Source organism: Rhinopithecus roxellana, chromosome 7 (genome assembly GCF_007565055.1).
Source record: "Rhinopithecus roxellana isolate Shanxi Qingling chromosome 7, ASM756505v1, whole genome shotgun sequence".
Taxonomy (NCBI): Eukaryota; Metazoa; Chordata; class Mammalia; order Primates; family Cercopithecidae; genus Rhinopithecus; species Rhinopithecus roxellana.
The window spans coordinates 73,851,688-73,866,407 of record NC_044555.1 but is presented as its reverse complement, the minus strand read 5'-3'; positions in this window follow the sequence as shown (position 1 = coordinate 73,866,407).

Sequence of the window (14,720 nt, the reverse complement as noted above, 5' to 3'; positions counted from 1 at the left end):
AAAACAGAACATTTCAGCTCAGTGTTGGAGTCTCACTGATTTGTCATTGCTTCCAGACCCTGCACCCAAGCATGTTGTAGTGTGAACTGAGGACACCTTTAGCAAGATTTGACAGCTGTGGTCATTCAATATTTTCAATGAAAGAGCTCACAGAGCAGTTTCTCAGCTTACCAATAGACTTAGGAAGCATCAGTCTTCACCATAAAATAGAAATTTTATTTTCCTTGAATTTAATACATTATTTGAATAATTTATAAAAAGTTTGCCTTGTTTTCTTTTCTCATTTGGAAATGTTGCTCTGTAGCTGTCAAAACTCCTTCTCACTTCACTACTGAGAAATCTAAAGCAGTGGAGAAAGAGTTCTGGCACTGAAAATGTATCCAAAACAGTTGCTCCTTTTCAAAACTTAAGAATAGCCGTTCTCTTAGACTGGAACAGCATGTCAGGATGACATGAGGCTCCATGGAAACATGTTCGTATAATCTGTGGCCACCTAGAGTCCATCAGCAGTAACCACAGCGGAATCAGAGTTGGAATGAATTGCCCTGGGCATAACTCACCAGTTTCCTTCTGCAATGACGGGGGTGACAGTCTATATCTATCCACATTCTGTGCATGCACATTCAATTCCTACCGAGAAAGGTTCGGGGATGCATCAGGGGATTGCATGAAAGGGAGAGAAACGTGCATTTAAATGCATGTTATGTGCCAACCATAAGACTACTAGAGTTACATAGATTGTTTTATGTAATCGCCACATAGTTTGAAATAGACATCCTTACCCCTTGTCTTTTTTTTTTTTTCCCATAGGGGAAATGTGAAGTTAGAGTGGTCAGTTTTCTCACATTTGCATAGCTTGTTTGTAACAGACCCTATATTGACACAGCCTGTATCATTCCAATGCATGCCTCTCCTCTTCAGTGATTCTGTGCCACAGTCTGTGCATCTCCATTTTCCTTAGCCACTTATTTCAGAGTTTATGCTTCTCCACGCTCCCAGCTGCTCCTTCTCCTCTTCATTTCATGCCTCTCCTAATTTGAAAATTCGTCAGAAGTTTTCTCAGTCTTACCTAAACTCAATTTCCTCTCCTGTGTCGTACGTTTTTGCACCAAGCCTGCATTGGGTGGGAGGACGCCATGAGTGGAAATTGTGGTATTTTCAGTTGGACACAGAGGAAATTGAATTCAAGCCCATTACATGCAGCAGTGTGATACTGGACAAGTGACTTAATGATGGAGAGCTTGAGTTTCTTCATGTATAATAATAAATACTTTTCATGGAAGATTGCTGTGAGAATAGAACAGGGTCACATTTGTGCAGTGGCTGCGTTCCAGTGCTCACCTGGTGAACATTTGCTCCCCTTCCCTTCTAACTGTCTCATAAGGTTTCCAGTGGGGATTGCATCTTCTTGGCCTTGCTTTAAACTTGCTAACGAGATTCAGAACTGGATCTGTAATAGATTTTCAGTTAACACATTTCGAATATAAAATGTTTATATATCCAATCACTTTTAGGGGTTCTGTTTCCTTTGCATCAACTTTTAATTTTTGAATAATTTTAGATATAGAGAAAAGTTGGAAAGACAGTGCAGAGAGATCCCACGAATCCCTCGCCCATATTCCCCTAATGTTAACATCTTATGGAACCACAGAACATCTGTCAAAATGAAGATATTAATATTGGTAAGTTACCATGAGGTAAACTCCAGACTTCATTGGGATTTCCTCTGTTTCCATGGGCTCCCTTTCTCTGTTCCAAGATTCCATTCAGAATCCCATGTTGGGATCATGTCATTATGGTTCACTGGCTTCCTCCCATGAGTGGCAATTAATTAGTCTTTCCTTGTCTTCATGACCTTGACAATTTTGAGGAGTACTCCTCAGATATTTTGTAGAATGTCCCTTGATTGGACTGGGTTTACCGGATGCTTTTGTGAACATTATACTGTGGTTCTGGGTTACAGGGCAGAATACCATAGAAGTGAAGAGCTCTTCTCCTCACACCGTTCCAGGGGTACAGGATGAGGGTGCCCGTTTTAGGTGACTCAGAGCAATAATTTGCTATTAGTGAGCAACTTGTTTGGAAAGAGTCAGTAAAACTTCTAGAAATAGCTACCTTTTTTTGGAATGCCTTGGCTCCGATGTCTTACTACACATAACATTCTTGGCTGCATTGGGATCATGGGATGTCATACACTCCCAATCAGATGCTTGAGCAGAAAAGGAGCTTGTAAGAATTGAGCTATTAGGCAAACATGCAAGCAAACAAACAAACAACCAGGTGGGCAATGTACACTTTGGAAAATGCTGTCTTGCTCTGTTGGCTGCCATCGTGAACCTGTCTTTCTAACATCTGTTATAAACAGCGGTACCCTTCTGCAAACAGTGCCACCTCATGCACAGAGAGAATAAACTTTCCTGGGCATTTGTGGCTCTGTGTGTGGCCCGGGAGGCAGCTCAGCCTGGGATTTGGGCCTGCAAAAATAGAATCATTCTTTCCACTTGCAGAGGAAATTAGTCCTTGTGAAACTTTAGCTTTGTTGAAAGGACACACACAATGCACAGATTTCCTGTCTACAAAATTCATCCCACAGATACTATGAGGAGATATTTTTAAATGTACCCATGCTGGTGGCTGGATTTTGAGATTTTTGCAAAGCAGAAATAGATGTAGTGATCTCTCCTTCTTCCTTCTCTCTTTTTTTTTTTTTCACTCTATATTTTCTCTCTCACAAACTGAAGTTTAACTCAAAATCAGTGGTCCTCAATTAGGTTGACTGCATCCCCAAGGGGACACTTGGCTGTGTCTGGAGAAATTTTGCATTGTCCTTATTAGAGGAGGGGTGGACATCTAGTGGGCAGAAGCCAGGGATGCTGCTAAGTAAGCATCTTACAATGTACAAGACGGGCCCCACCAGAGAATCATCCAGCCCCAAATGTCAACAGTGTCAAGGCTGAACAATCTTCTTGCATTGCTTCCCCTCTCTGCTGCTAGTGGAGCCTGTGACCCTGCAGTGGTCCTGCAATTTCCCCCCTCCCCCTACATTTTAAAAAGATGAGGTCTTGATTTGTCACCCAGGCTGGAACAACCTCCGCCTCCCGGGTTCAAGTGATTCCCCTGCCTCAGCCTCCCAAAGTAGCTGGGATGAACGGTACTCACCACCACATCTAGCTAATTTTTGTATTTTTGGTAGAGACAGGGTTTCTCCATATTGGCCATGCTGGTCTCGAACTCCTGACCTCAAATGATTCTGCAGCCTTGGCCTCCCAAAGTGCTGGGATTGCAGACATGAGCCACTGTGCCTGACCTGTGATCCTCTTGGAACTCCATTCTTTGCCTCCCCAAGACTGCCCTCAGCTCTTTCCTCCAAACCTCCCTTTATGTTCTTGCTAGAGTTCAGCGAGTTCCTTCTCCCATGCCTATGACTCCAGCTCAGAGTTCCAACGTGTATTTCTCCCCACATTTTTCTTAGGTTACATTGTTTTGTTTTACTGCATCTGACATCCCTTTAAAATTACTTATCAAGTCATTACATCTACCTGCACTTGGATGTCCTCTCCTTTCCTAAGTCAATATGTCCCAAACTGAATCCTTCCTCCTCTTGCCTCCATTTTCCCTGGCATAACTTCATTTCTGCAAATGACACTGCAGTTTCCCCAGGCAGCCAGGCTCAAACCTTCATCTTTCAGTGATTCCCTATCAAATTCATCATCCGTTCTCCAGTACAAAATTTACCAGTTCTTTCTACCAAACTCCTTCTGTAGTTATTTCTTTACTGCCTCTTCAGCTTTGCATAGGGTTCTCCTTCATAACCTTTTAGTCTTTGGTTCACCAACCTCCTAACTATCCCCTCATCCTTGATCAGCTCACCCTCAACAATGGGTCATCTTCCTACTGTGACAACACTAACCCCAATTCCCGCCTTTCATTCCTCATTTCCCTGCCTCCTCCCCTGGCAATGATTCCCTCTAGAGAGAAAGAGAGAGAAAGAGAGAGAGAGAGAGAGAGAGAGAGAGAGAGAGAGAGAGAGAGAGAGAGAGAGGGTTCAGGATTACAAAAAAGATGCAAAGATAGTCCAGAGAGTTCCATCTACAGCTCACTCAGCTACCGTTAGCGTTCAAGTTTTCTATCACTGTGGTTCCTTTGTCGCAACTAATGAATCCATGTTGGTACATTACTCTTAACTAAACACAGGTTTTATTTGGGTTTTGCTAGTTTTCCTTTCAAAGTCCATGTTCTCTTCTAGGACTCAGTTCTGGATTTATCATTGCGTATAACCATTTCTCCGTAGTCAAGGCCAGGTGTGAAAATTTCTCAGACTGTCCTTTTGTTGTTGTTGTTGATCATGATGATCTTGACAGATTCGAGGAGCCCTGGTCAGGCATTTTGCAGAATGCCCTGAGTTTGAATTTACCTGATGTTTTTCTCATGACTAGACTGGGATGACTGAGCTGATGAGACTGTGGTGTTTCTTCTGTTTTGGAGAAGGAGATCTCAGAGGAGAAGTGTCCTTTTCCTGATATTTCATCACAAGTGCATGCTCTCAACATGAAGTCACTACCTAAGGTAATGCTTGCCTGGGTTCTCCACCTTGAAGCTACCACTTCCCCTTTCCATATGCTAATTTTTGGAAGCCAGTCATTAAGTCCAGCTCATTACACACTCAAAGGTGAGGGAAGGAAAACATTCGATATACTTAGGCAAGTTTACTTCTAATTCTGTTTTTCAATGTCTATTTTTAATTGAAAATTAATAAATTATAATTGTATATATTTATGGGGTATCAAGTGATGTTATGATTTATGAATACAATGTGGAATAATTAAACTGAGCTAATTCACATATCCATCACCTCAAATACTTACCATTTTTTGGTAGTGAGAACATCTGAAATTTACACTCTTAGCAATTTTAAAATGCTTCCAGTTCTTTTTTTAAATCCCACTCAGAGCATATTTATGCTTTCTTTAATTCTAGTTCTATCTGAAGGGCACAAAACCTACTTTGTCTGTAGGGCACTCTTTGATTTCTCTTTGATGAAATTCTCTTATTATTTATCAAAAACACTCAGAAACTAAATTCTACCTGTACCCAGAATATTTCAGAGATGTGTGCTTCCCTTCATCTCAGACCACATCTCTAATTTATGTATTTATTTTCCCTTGCATTTCACATAAGTGTTTTGTGTTACTCTGATCATTCCTTGTTGGCTCCTGGATTGCTTGCTGAATTAGTTCTGTCTAGTCCAAAACCATGACAAGACACACTCAAATGATACTTGCCAAGGGAATGAAGGAGCCATTCATTGACAGCTGATGTTTATATCCTCACACACAATATCATATTTCTTACACCAAAGCAACACCAATGTGGGCTTAATTAAAACAATGTTGAAATACTTCTGGTTGCAAAGCTGGGCATATACAAGGACTCCCGAATGCAGCACAGTTCTGAATGCTTGGCAGATGCACAATATATAGGTGTGTGTTCCTTTTTGAAAAATTCGTGCCAAGAAAATGAATGCCTGTTTTAGGAAAGTAGCGAAGAGCAGTTTATATATACAAACAGGAGTTAGCATACACTGAAGGTGGCGTGGCAAAAACTCAGCAATGCCTCTGCAGAGCCAGGTACAGCCTGGGATCTTCCAGAAAGGCTTTCCTCACTATTCCAGTTGGAAATCAATCTCCTCTTCCATAGAAATCTTTTTTTTTTTTTGAGACAGTGTCTCACTTTGTAGGCCAGGCTGGAGTGCAGTGGCACTATCTCAGCTCACTGCAACCTTCGCCTCTTGGGCTCAAGCAATTCTCCTGCATCAGCCTCCTGAGTAGCTGGGATTACAGGCATGTGCCACCACGCCCGGCTAACTTTTGTATTTTTAGTAGAGATGGGGTTTCACCATGTTGGCCAGGCTGGTCTTGAACTCCTGACCTCAGGTAATCCGCCCTCCTTGGCCTCCCAAAGTGCTGGGATTACAGGCGTGAGCCACCGTGCCCAGCCCCTCCACAGAAATCTTACAGAATCTGTTCCTGTGTTCCCCCTTTGCTGCTTCATTGACTACTGTTATTTAGCATTGCACATTTACAAATGACTATTTTTGCTTGTCACTTATAAATGGGATGCCTCATATAATTCACACTGTTCCTGTGCTTCCTGTCTCTGGGTATGAATGATATCAACAGGTGATGACTCTATATCAATATATTTTGTGAGTGCTTCCTGCCACATGTGTTCACTTTGCTTATAGCACAAGATGCTAGTCTTGAGTTTTCACATGGAAATACCAACAGCTACTCTTCTTTTAGGTAAGAAGACCTGAAAGACACACATTGGCCCTTTGCTTAAGTACAGTAAGCTACTTGTTCAAAACGAAACCCACACAGAGTCCTTATTATAAAATGTTTCTTCTCCTGAAACATGTTATCCTGGCTACAAAATACAACTTTTGTAAAATAACTTTAGGATACAGTCTCAACTCCAACTCTGTCTCTCAGTACATATTTGCTGTCTGACTAGTCAATTTCTCTATGGTCTTTGCACTCACAGTGGAACCCCATGGAAAATATCAGTTTGTTTATTGTTCTTTTGAGGCTTTGAGAGTTTCCAAGAGAAATGGCAAGGTTTAATAGAAATCTGCTTCCTGGGAAACCTTCTCTTCCTCCAGTCTTTCCATTGGTGCATTTCTTGCTCCAGTCTTTTCACTGGTGCATTTCTTGCAATAGCTCCATTAACTATTAAAATTACCAGAGACATTCCCAATTTTGTTTCTCATAATCAAACATAGAAAATATACAAACAACATTTTGAGCATTCTTCAACTGTTTTCTTCATGCCTGAACTAGACATTGGGCTCTCTGGAAGTAGAAGTCGTGATCATGTTTATTCTAAATGTGATCATTCACACTTAATGATTAAATAATAAATTTCATTATTTAAAGGATTATATATGTTTAATATTGACTATATTTTGAGTGACTCTTCCGCTTTTCTCCCAATGCTTTTCCTGACTTCATCTCATGTAAATCCTCAATTCATATGTGTCATTTTGTATCATACAGACATGTCTAAAATAAGATAGCAGCTAAATCCATGTTGTTTGCTTTGGGAGAAGAATTCTGTCACTCAAAAGACAAAATGACACCTGAACTTAATAGCCATCACACAACTTCCTGTCAGATGGACATATCCTGTGATTTAATAGTCTTTTAGTTCTGAGCTGAGCCAACGTGATGTCCTGTGTGTGAAAGCCTTGTCTAAATGCATCCATCACAAGAGACATCTTACAGCAGAAGGCTCTGATTTTAACTGTTGTTGAAATCTGTGCATTGCTCACATTTGGCTGTCTATAAACGATAAAGTAGAGAATTGAGACAACTATTCAGTTAATTTTTTAAAATCTTAATTTTATCATGATCTTTGTAGTCCTTAAAGTAAGAAGAGATTTGAGTCTTTCAAATAGGTAGAGATAAGTGGTAACTTAGACTATTAAAATACAATTGATTCCCATGTAACTCAAATGCTAATGTTAAATTTTAATATTATAAAGACAACAAAACCAAGACATAATATTTGGATAGCAAAAATGCTCTCTCTCTCTCTCTCTCTCTGTCTCTCTCTCTATCTCTCTCTCTCTCTCTACATATATATATATCTCCTGATATGTATCTGAGGGCAGTATTTTACTGTGTAAATAAAATTTACATGCACAAAAAATATTGAGGGAACTTAAAGGATCAAAACCAAGTACTGAATTTTCAGAAATGGATTCCTTTCGGGGATACTACATATTTTATTAATTTAAGTACATTACTAACCTTCTAAACCACTGACAAATGAACTTTCAAATAATGTTCCACATATACATTGAGTAGAAACTAATACTTGAAAAATACACATAGTCAAAATATATCAGGAAATGAGTAGCTTGTTTCCTTTAGTGGTCAGAAAACATTTTCCCCCACTTTAGGATATGTGCGTCATGTATTTCCAATAAATAATTGCTGAGCTTAATACATAAGTGATAGTTTGATGGGTGTAGGAAACCACCATGGCACATATTTACCTATGTAACATACCTGCACATCCTGCACATGTACCCCAGAACTAAAAATAAAAATAGAAAAAAGAATCGAGGTGGACAAATTCATTTATTGAGGGCTTGCTTGCATGATGGTGGTTACTACATGTTTCAGAATAATATGCTTAACCTCCCTAATCTTGTATCTGTTTGACAAATGATTGAATGTTGTCATTATCCATGTCAAAATCAAATAATTTTAAAGTTAAAGGAATATGTAGACATCGACCCGTTGATCTTTCCATATTTGACATGTTCTTGGAATTTTTTTAATAGCACAAGTTTTCTGCCACATCAAAAAAATATCAATTGATAGTAAAATACTTACCATATTTCACATGGAAGAGACTCTCTCTCCCATATTGGGAAACCCAAAACAGAGCCATGTTCAAGACAGGGAGACATGCTATTTTGATTCCCTAGAGACTTGCTGTATCCATGAATTCCACTCCTTATTAATTCTTTAAGCTTACAGTTCTTATATTGGACTCAGAAAAGGTGTGTGTAGTTGGTCCTGTGCCATGTGTTGGGAGGCTGACCTCCCTTGTAGATTGTACAAACAACACAGTGGGCTCGTGGCATTCCCAGACTCAAGTCCTCCTTTTGGTCTATTCATAAGTGACCTTCAAATTCCACAGCAAGAAATGAGTATGAATTTTGCCAAGGCATTGATTCAAATTCTTGGCAAGTATGGTCTGCATAAACACATTCCCTAGCTTCATGGTGATGTGAGCAGTAACTCTGGACTTCTGTGGTTTGGAAGTCTATAGGTTTTTTGTTGTTCTCTACTCATCATGGCAAAGGCTGTTTTTCCTATGGGGCATCCTCACTTTATCTTTGCTGTCTAGATACTGGCAAAAGATACCGATAGCCATCTCCACCATCTGTATGGGTTAGGGTATGAACTCTGCTGGATCTCATTAATTTTGAAATTTGCAAAGATTTAAAAACATATCCCTTGCAAAAATCAAGGCTCCATTTTAAGCACACACTTACAGAGCTCTGTGGGTTGATAAGGTATTTCCACTTAAATGGTCTTTTTTAAACCATCATGGACAACATATGTTGTTGTGCTGTAGGGCTTTATTTCTCATCAACTAGGACACATTACACTTTCCAGATTGATAATAATTAATTTGTGTGTGTGCATGTATGTGCACACATGCAAACCTGCAGGTCTGAAAAGAATGACATTTAATTTTAAAATAGAAAAATTTGCATTTTGAAGTACAGTTGAGAAATAACAATGACATGATTACATTAAACCTTCGAGAAACAGTAGAGCCCATGAGTCAATTTCGGGAGACAGCAATTATTGTAAATCAGAAGTGATGCTTAAATGATTTCAGGTTAATTAAAGCAGGGCTTGACCTTATTGCCCCATCAACCTCACTAGGCTGGCATGACCTGGGTCAGAAATTCCCTGAAGAAGCCTGTCTTATCAATAAATAAGCCATGAGTGCTGATATCATTATTTTCGAAACTACAGCAGGTGACAGACACTTCTGTGCTTTAGAAATCAATGTCAAATTAATGAGTTCAGAGTCAAACGAAAGGTGTACATCTGCATCATTTAAGCCAAATTACATTACCGAAGACCAATAAAATATTAAGTAATATCTCAATTTCAGTAGTGCTGACTTTCAGGCCATGTTTTCCTACTTCACAAACGAATTTTAAAAATAGAGAGAAAGAAACAAAAGAAAAATGCTTACGATCAGTTATTAGATCAAATCAAATTACCTGTCCCTTGAAGAAATATTAAATATTTATTTCTGGATGACTCTTTTGAAAAGGTGTTCATGTTGATGGGTGCACATCCATTTTCATTTTTAAAGTATACATTAGTGAATTACTCATACAGGCATTAAATAGTATAATGCTTCAACTTATAAAGCAAGATGGAACATAATTTACGTTTTTTAGTATGTAGAGCATGTAAAACCCATACAGAAAGTGAGGTTATAAAAGTGAAATCCAGTAAAAAAATAAGTCACAGATTATTAATATTTTAAAATTCACGTACTTATTTCCCCTCCAAAGAGAAGAGGAATGGCTTGAGGATGCACACATGGCTTTCTGCAAGGGTTAAATTGGTAAAATTGCCTCAAATACAAGAAGGAAGGAGGCAGCTGAAAAAAGGGATGGAGTATGCCTTGCTGGAAAGATGAATATGACTGCTACTCGTGTGAGAACCTGAATTGTAGCTCATATTTTTTGTTGCCCGTGGACAGAAAATCTGTAAATAGGAAAGAGCATAATAAGTAGGAATATATGAATGAATGAGTGAATACCTTTGTCCAAAAAAGAACTCAAATATATGAATTGACTTTATAAGTGAATGGTAAGAAAAGTTGGCTGATATTTTAACCACAGTGACACAGTGGCAAGCCATCATCATAGTGTTTTCAACCACGGGTGGGTTCATTTTTTTTTTTCTTTTTTTTTTGCACTGAAAAAGATCCTTAAAAACAAACTGTGTATCTCCTCAAGAAATATCTAATATTCCTTCTCCAAGTGGACATGTATAATAGGTGAAAACTGCATTGAACAGAATCAAACTTGAGTGTTCTGAATGAGCTTTACAAGGGACCTTGGAGTGAAAGAAAGAAAACCTTGTTTTCGGTTGTGCCTGCCAGTATTTCAGTGTTCTTATAAGAGACAGGTCATTTATCCAATCAGATGCTTAGATTTCTTCATTTCTGAAATGACCTAATCAACAGATTTCTAAAGCATTTCCACATAATGTATAGATGTTCATTAGCACTACCTGCCTAGATAAGTTGGGGTGGAACCAGCAATATTGCCATAGACGCCTTCATTGCAGAAGTTAGCTTCAGCCATGAGAATTCTGTTGGTGCAAATGAAGTGGAAGGGAAATTTATTCAGTCAGGGCTCGGCAGATGGTTTAAACAGGTGCACTGTTTGGGGGGTGGGTTTCAGTTGTCTTGCTGTGGGTTGCACGGAGGTCAGAGGTTATGCTTCAACAGCAAGGTCTTGGATGCCTGGCAAACCTCGGCAGCGCTTTGTGGGGAAGAAAAAAATAGAATGTATTCTTTATGAAATTTATGGGCTGCAAAAGACAACTGTACCTGCATCTGGTTTCTCTTACTGAAAACACATGAAAGCTGTCACCAGGAATAGAAAGCTCAGCTCCCTAGTTCCTGAAAGTGAACAATGCAGGAACCTCAAGGAGATCTGGGATGTATCAGACATGTACAAAATAATCAGCTGATTGCCGCAAAGCTGCCATTGGGACCAGCCCTAGCAGACATATACTTCAGGGACACCTGAGCTTTTGACCAGGAAATTCTATGAGAACAAAAAGTTCAACTTTGAGTGGGACCTACACTTAATCTATATGACATGTACAAAAGGATTCCAAATGTTTTGGGTCTGCCTACGAATCTCTAAATTTCTCTCTTCATGTAATTGATCAAAGGTAATTTTCCTGATTGGAAGTTACATAATGTTGAATAGAAGTGTTTTTTTTTTTTTTCCCCAGTACAATTCATGTTGCTGTACGAGAATTTGTTGGGATGTAAAATCAGTCCTGGCATTTCAAATACTTCAGCTGTATTTGCAGATTTAAGCCCACACTGCCCAATATGGCTGGTACCCACCTCCCTCAGTTTCTACTTTTGAAGAAGAAAAATGATTATGGCAACTCATCCTGATAGTTTATTAACAATTCATGAAATTGTTAGGCAGTTAATCAACTACAGTTTTGAGAACTTTTCATGAGTTGGGCACTTTGCCTGACATTTGAAACTCAAAGACATATAAACTATACATCCCTCAGGATTGATGGTTAGGGTATTTCATTTTAGTTCATTACTGTGCATATCCATTTCTTTCCTATGGAAATAGCCTCCACTTTTCCATGAAAGACTGAATTGAGAGACTGCAGATTTTACTCCACCTGACAACAATGACTTAGTTTGGGCCTTTGTATTAGGTTGGTGTAAAAGTAATTGTGGTTTTTACTTTAATGGCAAAATTGCAATTACTTTTGCACCAACCTAAAAAATGCGTTCCACTCCTTGAACTTCAGTTCCTTCATCTAAAGTGAGGAACTAGAGCTATAGATTGTTTCTGTGGTTCTTTACAATTCTCACTGTCAAGAATTTTGTAATTATAGGTGGCCTCCTAACACTCAGACATTATCCTGGGAGTTTAGCTTTGCTAACTAGGTAATACAATGGTTAATGTGTATCGGAGATTTCTCCTGATGACATGTAAAAGCCCTATTTTGTGATACTGGAAACTTATATTTGCTGGGTGATAATTCTCACCCTATTTCCCTGCTGGAATGGTCTCCAGATACCTTATGGCAGTTTTCAGATTCCAAATCCATCTTTATAAGAGTGTTTATTTATAAAATGTTTATTGAAATAAATGTGTCTTGATTCTTGATGAAAATTCTAAGACATTGTGGGTCATCTAAATATCACTGAAATAATTGCATAACTTAAACTAAATGCTCTACCATCCACTGCTCCAATCCAATTAATTGACATTTTCTTGTATGTACAATGCACTCTTATGTCTTATTGGCTTAGCATTTATTACACAGGGGCACAATAATGTAGTAATGTTTGATTGTCATATATTTCCCTACCCTTAAGCAACAATATTTGGCAAAATGTCTAGCAGAGAGTAGCAAATACATTAAGTTTATCTTCAGACAACTATGGAGAAAATAACTGGTTCTATTTGTTCAAATAAACCTGTTACACAAAGTGAGAAGTAGATGTGGTTAAAAATGTATGGGAAAATATTCAATCTCACTATCAAAAGAAACACACCTTGTAAAAAAATTACCAGGCTTCCAATTTGTTAAATTCATAAAACGTTTGAGAAGATTACCTATTGTTTGTGAGAGTGTGTGCAGTGGATGTAAATTGTCATTTGGTGAACTTTTTGACAATATGTATCAAATATCTAAAACATATGTATACTCTTTATTTGGCAATTTCCTATCTGAAAATTTATCCTAAAGATATTGAACATAAGCAGCTATCAAATGATCAAATATTAACGAATGTCAACAAAATTGAAACAATGTTTGTCAAATCTTAGTCAAAATAGCCAAAACTAGTGACAGAAAAGTGTGTAAATAAAAAATAAGATGGCATACCATGCAATTGTTAAAATGTTTGACATGGGTATGAAAACATAAAATGAAAAATGGGTTAATACATTTTAATAAATACAGGACAAATAGAAAGCAATACCATTGGTAAATATGGACTCATATAAGATAATATGTGGGAAGTCCGTACACTAGATAATAATTGTCAATAGCTAGAGGACTATACATATATTTTTAAATTGCTTATAAGTAATAGGTATTGATTTTATAACATAATAAAATTAAATGCATTTTGTTTAAACACAGGCATTACAAAACCATATTTGTCTTTCCAACATTCATTTAGGTTTTTAGCACGGTTGGGAACTTGTTCTTAAATCTGCTCTCAAAGCTAATGCTACCCATAATTCAAGCTAATGTATACACTAGCATTGAGCCAAACTCTAGCTCTTTACTAAATTTTTTCCTATCAGTCCATTTTTTTTTTTTTTTTTTTTTTTTTTTTTTTTGAGACGGAGTCTCGCTCTGTCGCCCAGGCTGGAGTGCAGTGGCCGGATCTCAGCTCACTGCGAGCTCTGCCTCCCGGGTTCACGCTATTCTCCTGCCTCAGCCTCCGGAGTAGCTGGGACTACAGGCGCCCGCCACCTCGCCCGGCTAGTTTTTTGTATTTTTTAGTAGAGACGGGGTTTCACCGTGTTCGCCAGGTTGGTCTCGATCTCCTGACCTCGTGATCCGCCCATCTCGGCCTCCCAAAGTGCTGGGATTACAGGCTTGAGCCACCGCGCCCGGCCTCAGTCCATTTTTAAAGGAGATACATGAATTCGGCTTAAGAAGCCAGCATGAGAACACAAAAGTCACCCTGAATAAGCTGTTAAAAATAATGTAAGTGGACAAGGTTTTGGCAAATTACTTTAAAATCACCTGTTAGCCAGGGGGACTTAGGTCAATTCACCCAATGGATTGACCAATCCTACACACTTTTAAAAGAGTCTAGTTTGTGGGATGAAGTGAACCCAGGCAATATTTGTGGATGATTCCCTTTGGTGTTGGTGTTGGTGCTGGTGATAGAATTGTGGTTGTTGGGTTGTGCAGTACCACACCAGTAAGAGACTCTCCAATTGTAATCTGTTCCCATGGGTAATATCAGAGGAAGACTGCTTAAAGCCCAAATGATGAGACCACTAATAGGGAAACATGCCATTGACTCCTGTGGCAAAAGAAGGTGAGTAAAAATAGGAAGATGATAGGTTACTGTTGATTGACACGTGCCTAATAGGCACAATCTTATGCTAAGATTAAATATGCATTTTTGTGAGCACTTTAGTTCTAGTCTTTAAAATCATGTCCCTAAGATGTTTCTTCAGAATATTTTGAGCAGCAACAACATCAAGTTTTATGTAATAGGCTATTTTTGAAGCTTTTTAGCATTATTACAAGTAGATAGTAACAAGAATTAATACCCAAAGTCATATGGAGTGAAATTTGTATTGCATCTTAGAAATCAAGAAATCATTGCCTAATTATGTTCTCTAATTTTCCCAATAATGTAGT